Below are 8,601 nucleotides of genomic sequence, written 5' to 3'. Positions count from 1 at the left end.
GACCCCATATCAATGCCAAGGGAGCAATGCTTTCTGGGAGAATTCAATCAGAAGTCATTTTAATATCTGAGGATTTGGGCCAGGTCCCAGAAAAGAAAAATACAGATGGTCAATGGAAACAATCAATTGAATGACTAGCTTTGACCCAGCAGATTAGCAACTATTAGGACATTTGAATCCATCCAGTGCTGGGAAAGATGGCAAAAATAAAGACTCCTTATCCATCTGGTGGAAGTCTAAGTGGTTTGTGCTTTAAAAAGGCAATTTGGTGGCATCTATAAAAATTTTTAATTCACACTCAGGGACCGATAATTCTACTATTCCATCTCTGTGTTCAAGAAGCACTTCCAGGAGGCATTCATGAAGATGTTAATTGCCATCCACTTTGTTGCAATCGCAATGGAGATTGGAAACAACCCAAATAACCCTTAATCGGAAACTAGAATGTCTATGGAAAATTCACATTGTGGACTACCATGCTTGAATCAAAAAGAATGCTACCATCATGAAAAGATTTTCAGAATGTCTTATTGAATGAAACCAGTAGACACAGTTTTGTTAAAGCACACAACATATACATTTCCCGTGAATACACAGACACACACCTAGACACACACACACGCACGCATATGTGAGAGCATTCAAAATTTGGAAAGAGGCTCACCTACCCCAACAACAGGGGTGAGGATAGCTCAGAGACGCACGGGAATGATGGTCAGGGAACTTGAGCTCTATCTGTAGTTTTTACTTCTCAACTAGGCCTCAACCTTGGTGTATAAAGACTTGAACAAACACTAACAAGGTTTCTAATAGCTCAAGACTGCACCTCCAGGATGACCACAGCCCCCTTAAAGTGCCTGCCTGAGAAAACTCAAGGCTGCCAAGAGAACTCACTGTCTGGTCCAGCAACACATGAAGATGGGGCCCATCTCCTAGCCTCTCTGGAGGGATGGGAACCTAATTTTGATAAGTGCCACTTAGCAAGCCCAGATGGGTTTCACACCAAAACCCCTCCTCTTTTGTAATTTTTCACCTCCCTGACTCTACTGAGCCCCTGCTCGCCCCCTCCCTCCTCCCTCACTCTCCATTTAAAATGCCCAGTCTCCTCTGTGCAAATCAAAGTGGCCTTCAGTTCACACTGGACTCTTTTCCCTACTGTAATAGTATCTTACTGATTAAAATCTGTTGTTACCACATTAACGAGTGTCTTTCTTGGTTTATCTTTGACAACTTGGTCACTAACTATGTGTTTGAAGGTAATTAAAGAATAACTCAGAGGAGGATTCTGGGAATCTGGACCAGTAGGACACACCAGGAGTCCATCCTCCCACCCAGACAACAATTGCACTGGCGGAATCTGTCTACTGTAACAGTTTCAGGGTCTAAGAGTCTGTTGAAGGCTTGCAATTTCCAGTGGAAGACCTGGATGGTAAACTGCAATTAATTTTGGTCATCTTCGGCTTGTAGCACAGTAGCAGCTACCCGTCCAACACCCACAGCCACATGGCCGGCAGCATTGCGTGTATTCCTGGAGCAGCTTGCACACTGCTTGTAGGAGCTAGGCTGGCACAATGGACCATGTGCTCAAATATCAGGAATCTGTGCTCTGATCAGTGAGTGCCGCTTCTGCTCAGGAAGGTGCAGGAGAAGAGGCACAGAGCCATTGTTATTGCAGCTCTCCCACATTCTTTCAAGACCCTCCCCCTGAAATTACTTCCCCAGCATTTAAAGGACCAGTGACCTTCCCCCACTTTCATTTTTTTCTTTTTCACCTTTTTGGGAGTAAGACATTAAAGACTAGGAGATTCAAAACAACCACATATATAGGGAAAATTAGAAGTGACTGTGCATGCCCAGGGAGAGGATTAGAAAAGACCTGAGAAGACCTTCGTTTACACATCATGCTGCTCTTTGGCACACAGACAGGCTGCAAAAGTCAAATAAATAAATAAATAAACAAAAGCATTCACAGCAAACCCTGGAGAAGGGCGAGAATCTGATTTCCAGAATTACAACACTATTGGATTCAAAGGTTCAGTGTTCAATAAAAACTCACAAAGCATGCAATGAAACAGGAAAGTATTGTTAATACAAGGAAAAAACATAAATCAACAGAAATTGTCCCTGAAGAAAACCCAGTGGTAGATATACTAGACAAAGACGTTAGAACAACTGACTTAAAGATGCTCAAAGAACTACAGGAAGAAGTGAGGAGAGTCCAGAAAATGGTGTGTGAACAAAATGGAAATATCAACAGAGAGACAGAAAACCTAGAGAGAGGGCCCAGCTCAGTGGTGCAGTGGCTAAGTTCACACGTTCCACTTCTTGGCAGCCTGGGGTTCGCCAGTTTGGAATCCAGGTGTGCATATGGCACCATTTGGCAGAAGCCATGCTGTGGTAGGAGTCCCACATATAAAGTAGAGGAAGATGGGCACAGTGTTAGCTCAGGGCCAGGCTTCCTCAGCAAAAAGAGGAGAACAGGCAGTAGTTAGCTCAGGGGTAATCTTCCTCAAAAAAGAGAAAACCTAAAGAGAAACCAAGAAGAAATTCTGGAGCTGAACAGTCCAATAACTGAAATTAGAAATTCACTAGAGGGATTCAAAGGCAGATTGCAGCAGGCAGAAGAAAGGATCTTCAAACTTGAAGATAGGACAATGGGAATTACTGAGTCTGAGAAAAAGGAAGAAAAAAACATTGAAGAAAAGAGAGCAGAGCCTAAGGGACCTGTGGGACACCATCAAGCAGACCAGCACACATATTGTGGAAGTCCCAGAAGAGGAAAGAGAGAATGGGCAGCGAGAATATTTGAAAAGATACTGGTGAAAACTTCCCAAATTTGATGAAAGACAGGAATATAAACATCCAAGAAGCTCAACAAATTCCAAATAAGATAAAGTCAAAGAGACCCACACTGAGACACACCATAACCAAAATTTCAAAAGCCAAATCCAAAGAGAGAATCTTGAAAGTAGCAAGAGAGAAGCCAATTGTCACACATAAGATGTCCTCAATAAGATCATCAGCAGATTTCTCATCAGAAACATTGGAGGCTAGAAGACAGTGGGCTAATAGAGTCAAAGGGTTAAAAGGAAAACACCATCAACCAAGATTCCTACATCTAGCAAAACTGTTCTTTGAATGTAAGGGAGAAACTAAGACATTCCAAGATAAACAAAAGCTGAGGAAGTTAGTGACCACTAGACCTGCCCTGCAGGAAATGCTCAAAGGATTCCTGCAAGGTGAAGTGAAAGGACAATAGAGAGTAACTCAAAGCCATGTGGAATAATAAAGATCTCAATAAATGTAAATACACGGGCAATTATAAAAGCTAGCATTATTGTGACAATGGTTTGTAACTACTTTTTGGTTTCTACATGATTCAAGAGACTGATACACTCGTAATTGGATATTTTTCTTTAAATATAAAATGTAGTATTACTGTAACTTTGCTTTGAAACTCCAAATCTTTTCTACATAATTTAAGAAACTAATACATTTCAAAGAAATTTTAGTTTACGTTTTGGGGCACACAATGTTTAAAGATGTAATTTTGTGATATCAACAATGGAAAAGGTGTTGGGACAGACTTGTAAAACCACAGCGTTTTTGTATGTTATCAAAGTTAAGCCAGTATAAATTCAGATTAGAGTGTTATAACTTTAGGATGTTAAATGTAAATTTATGGTAAATAAACAGAAAAAATAACTGTAAAATATAAACAAAGGAAATTAAGAAGGAATTTAAGCATTTCACCACAAAAAATCTTTTTTCACTCCCATACTTGGTGGTTAAAATTCTGTTACACCACATTCTCACAAGTCCTGGGTGGTCTGGGAAAGTCATATTACCACACTAACCAGATGAGGAATAAATAAATATCGCAACAAAACACACAAAAAATTCAGTAATGCAGGAAATGAAGGACAAGTAAGCTATACAGCATATAGAAGACAAAAAGCACAATGACAGAATTAAGTCCCTCCTTATCATTAATTACTTTAAATGTAAATGGATAAAACTCTCTAATCAAAAGACAGATTAGCGGAATGGATAAAACTCATGCTCCCAGTATATATCACCTACAAGAGACTCACGTGAAATACAAAGACACAAACAGGCTGAAAGTGAAAGGATGGAAAAGGATTCCATGCAAATAGTAACCAAAGGAAAGCAGGAGTGTCTATACTAATCCTAGACAAAATAGAATTTAATCAAAAATGATTACAAGAGACAAAGAAGGACGTTATATAGTAATAAAGTATCAACAGAAATTGAAACATAAGGATGTACACCTGAAATTTACATAATGTCATAAACCAATGTTACCTCAATAAAAAATAAAAGGTTCAATACAGCAAGGAGATATAGCAGTTATTAACATTTATGCACCTAATGACAGGCCAGAAAACTATAGGAAGCAAAAACTGACAGAATTGAAGAGACAAATACACAGTTCTACAGCAATAGTTGGAGACTTCAATACCCTACTCACGATAATGGATAGAACCAGACAGAAGATAAATAAGGAAACGGAAGACTTCAACAACACAGTACACTGACTAGACCTGATACACGCGTCCAGAACACTCTCCCCAGCAACAGCACACACGTTCTCCTCAAGTGCACAGGGGACATTTCCAGGATAGGCCATTTCTTAGGCCACAAATTAAGTCTCAGTAAAATTTAAAAGACAGATATCATACAGAGTATCTTCTCTAACCATGACAGGATGGAGTTACAAATTAATGACAGAAGGAAAACCAGGAAAATTCAAAAAATTGTGGAAATTAAGCAATACACTTTTAAGCAACCAATGCATCAAAGAACAAATCACCAGGGAAATCAGAAAATACTGATAGACAAATGAAAACAAAAACACAACATACCAAAACTTATGGAATGCATCAAATGTGGTGCTAAAGAACAAATTCATAGCTATGAACTCATTGAAAATAAGAAATATCTTAAATCAATAACATAACTTTACGACTCAAGGAACTAGAAAAAAAAAGAACAAGCTAAATCCAAAGCTAGCCAAAGAAAGGAAATAATAAAGATTACAGCAGAGTAAATGAAATAGAAAATAGAAAAACAACAGAGAAAATCAACAAAACCAATAGTTGGTTCTTTGGAAAGATCAAGAAAATTGACAAGCCTTTAGCTAAATGGACTGAAAACAAATGGAGAGAATGGGCAGCTCCAGTGGCCTGGTGGTTAAGGTCGGTGCACTTCACTTCGGCAGCCAAGGTTCACTTCCCAGGTGCGACCCCACACCACTGATCTGTCAGTGGCCATGCTGTGGTGGTAGCTCACATACAAAAAGAGGAAGATTGGTAATAGATGTTAACTCAGGGCAAATCCTCCTCAGAAAAAAAAAAGAGAAAAGACTCAAATTACTAAAATCAGAAAGTGGAAACAAGAGAACTGATTTTACACGAACAAAAAGGATTTATGAGAATACTATGAATAACTGTATATCAGCAAATTGGGTAACCTAGATGAAATGGACAAATCTTTAGATACTTAGAACCTACCTGGGTCAAATCGTGAATACTAAGACTGAATAGACCTAAAACCAGTAAAAAGATTGAATGAGTAATCAAAAATCTCCCAACAGAGAAAACTCGTACACCTGATGCTTTCACATTTAAATAAACACTAATATCAATCCTTCTTAAACTCTTCCAAAAAAATTGAATAGGAGAGAACACTTACTAACTCATTCTGTGAGGCCAGTATCACCCTGATACCAAAGACAATACAGGAGAAGAAAACTACAGACCAATATCCCTCAGGAACACTGATGCAAAAATCCTCAGAAAGTACTAGCAAACAGAATTCAGCAGCGTATTAAAAGGATAATACACCATGGCCAAGTGGGATTTATCCCTGGAACACAGGAACGGTTCAACATATGAAAATTGACCAATGTAATACGCCACAGCAACAGAATGAAGGGGAAAACAACACCTGATCATCTCAACTGATGAAATCGAGAAAAAGCACTGGACAAAATTCAACAACCTTCCAGGATAAAAACAATCAACAATTAGGAATGGAAGGAAAATACCCCAAAGTAATAAAAACCATACAGAAAAACCACAGCAAACATCATACTCAGTGGTGAAAGACTTAAAGTGTTTCCTCTAAGATCAGGAACAAGACAAGGATGCCTTTCACCACTTCTAGTCAACAGAGTACTGGAAGTTCTAGCCAGAGAAATTAGGCAAGAAAAAGAAATCAAAGTCATCCAAATTGAAAAGAAAGAAGTAAAATTATCTCTGTTTGTAGTAATATATAATAATAGATAATATAGCATAATTAATATATATCATATATTATACACATTATATATGATGTTACATGTAGAAAACTCTAAAGATTCCACAAAAAGCTGTTAAAAGTACTACATGAATTCAACAAAGTAGCAGGATACAAAGTCAACACAAAAACATATCAGTCGCATTTCTATACACTAATAATGAACCAACTGAAAAGGAAATTATAAAAACAATTTCATTGACAATAGCATTGAAAAGAATAAGATATGTAGGAATTAACTTAACCAAAGAGGTGAAAGACTTGTACAAGAAAAAATACAAAACACTACTGAAAGAAATTTTAAAACATATAATAAATGGAAACATATCCCATGTTCACAGATTGGAAGACCTAATATTGTTGAAATGTCAATACTACACAAAGCGATCTACACATTCCCTGCAGTCCCTCTCAAAATGCAATGACATTTTTTACAGAAGCAGAAAAACCCATGCTAAAATTCAAATGGAATATGAAGGGATTCTGAATAGCCAAATCAATCCTGAAAAACAAGATCAAAACTGGAGGACTCACACTCCCTCATTTCAAAACTTACTACAAAGCCACAGTCATCAAAACAGTGTGGTCCTGGCATAAACAGATACATAGAGCGATAGAACAGAGAGCCCAGAAATAAACCCTCATATATATGGTCAAACGATTTTTGACAAGACTGGCAAGATCATTCGCTGGGGAAAGAATAGTCTTTTCAACAAGTAGTACTGAGAAAACTGGATATCTACACGCAAAGAATGAAGTTGAACCCTTGACTAACACCATATACAAAAATTAACTCAAACTGGATCAAGGACCTCAAACAACAAAACTCTTATAGAAAACATGGAGCAAAAGCTTCACGACATTGGATTTGGCAATGATTTCTTGGATATGACATCAAAGACATAGGTAACAAAAGAAAAACTAAAGAAGCAGGACTTCATGAAAATTTTTTAAATTTGTGTATCAGAAGACACTATCAGCAGAGTAAAAAGGCAACCCAGAGAATGGGAGAAAATATTTGCAAAGCATATACCTGAAAACGGATGAATGTCCCAAATATATAGAGAACTCCTAAAACTCAACAACAAATAAGCAGACAACTCAGTTCAAAAATGGACAGAGGACTTGAATAGACATTTCCCCAAAGAAAATGTAGGAAATGCCAAGAAGCAGATGAAAAGATGCTCAGCCATCTGGGGGATACATCGTACTGCCCTGGCCTCAGAGGGTTTGTGGTCAAGTTGGGGAAGTGGACAAAGGAATCAAAAGACAAAGCGTCCAGAGGAGGTGGAGCCCAGAGCCAGAAAGCGACACAGCAGGTTTGGCTCAAGAGGGAGCCAACAGAGGCCTGGGCCATTCTTGGGGTCCTCCACTTTGATTTCTTAACACATTGGACCAGTTGACACAGCATTAAATCATTCGCTTTCAAAGAGCTTTGTTGTTTTTCAGAGGAGTCTCTGTGGGACTGGGGCTATGTGGTCAAGCACCAGGACTGACCAAGATGCTGGAAACAAAGCATGAAATGCCAGTCACAGTGCTGGGGACACAGATGTGAAAGGACTCCTGTGGCATTGGACACCTGGGTCCTGGGAAGATGGATCCCAAGGCAACTTCAGATCCCTGATTCCTCTCCATCTGCTTTTTCAACATCATCTCCCTCTACTGCCCAAACTTCCTGCTGCTCCTGCCAACAGGCTTCCTCGCCTCAGGCTTTCCTACCTCCGGGCCTTTGCCTGAGCTGTTTGCTACACTGGGAAGGCCCTCTACATCTCCCTTTCTCTTTCTCTCAGCCTGTAAAAATCATACCCATCCTTTACTGCTTTGCTCCTTTCCTCCACCAAGAAGCCCTCTGTGATCAGGAAGTGACCTCTCCCACTTCTGAAATTTAATAGAGTTTAAGACCAACACCTCTCCCACAGCGCTTATTTATGATTTACTGGCAGGTGTTACAGTCATTTCGATGCCTGCCCAGAACGGGGAGGGGAAGGTAATACCTTTGCACTCTGAACTAGGGCAGTGGCCGCTTTGCCTCCAGAGCAAGGCGAGGCCTCACCCTGCTCAGGGAGGAGATGGTCAAGCTAAGATTGCTGGAGTCCTCTTGCTGCTGTCCAAGTATGCCCCACCGCCATGTTGGGGTCCACCTTCGTGGGGAAGCTGGATGGGATGGAAGGAGACAGCAGCAAGCACCTCAGCTGCTTACCCCACTGTGCTACATTGGGGCTGGGAAGCACTGCTGTAAGCGTCAGATACAGCCTTTCTGTAGGCTATCCACGTACAGCT

Source organism: Equus przewalskii, chromosome 12 (assembly GCF_037783145.1).
Source record: "Equus przewalskii isolate Varuska chromosome 12, EquPr2, whole genome shotgun sequence".
Lineage (NCBI taxonomy): Eukaryota > Metazoa > Chordata > Mammalia > Perissodactyla > Equidae > Equus > Equus przewalskii.
Note: the sequence above shows the minus strand (reverse complement) of the source record.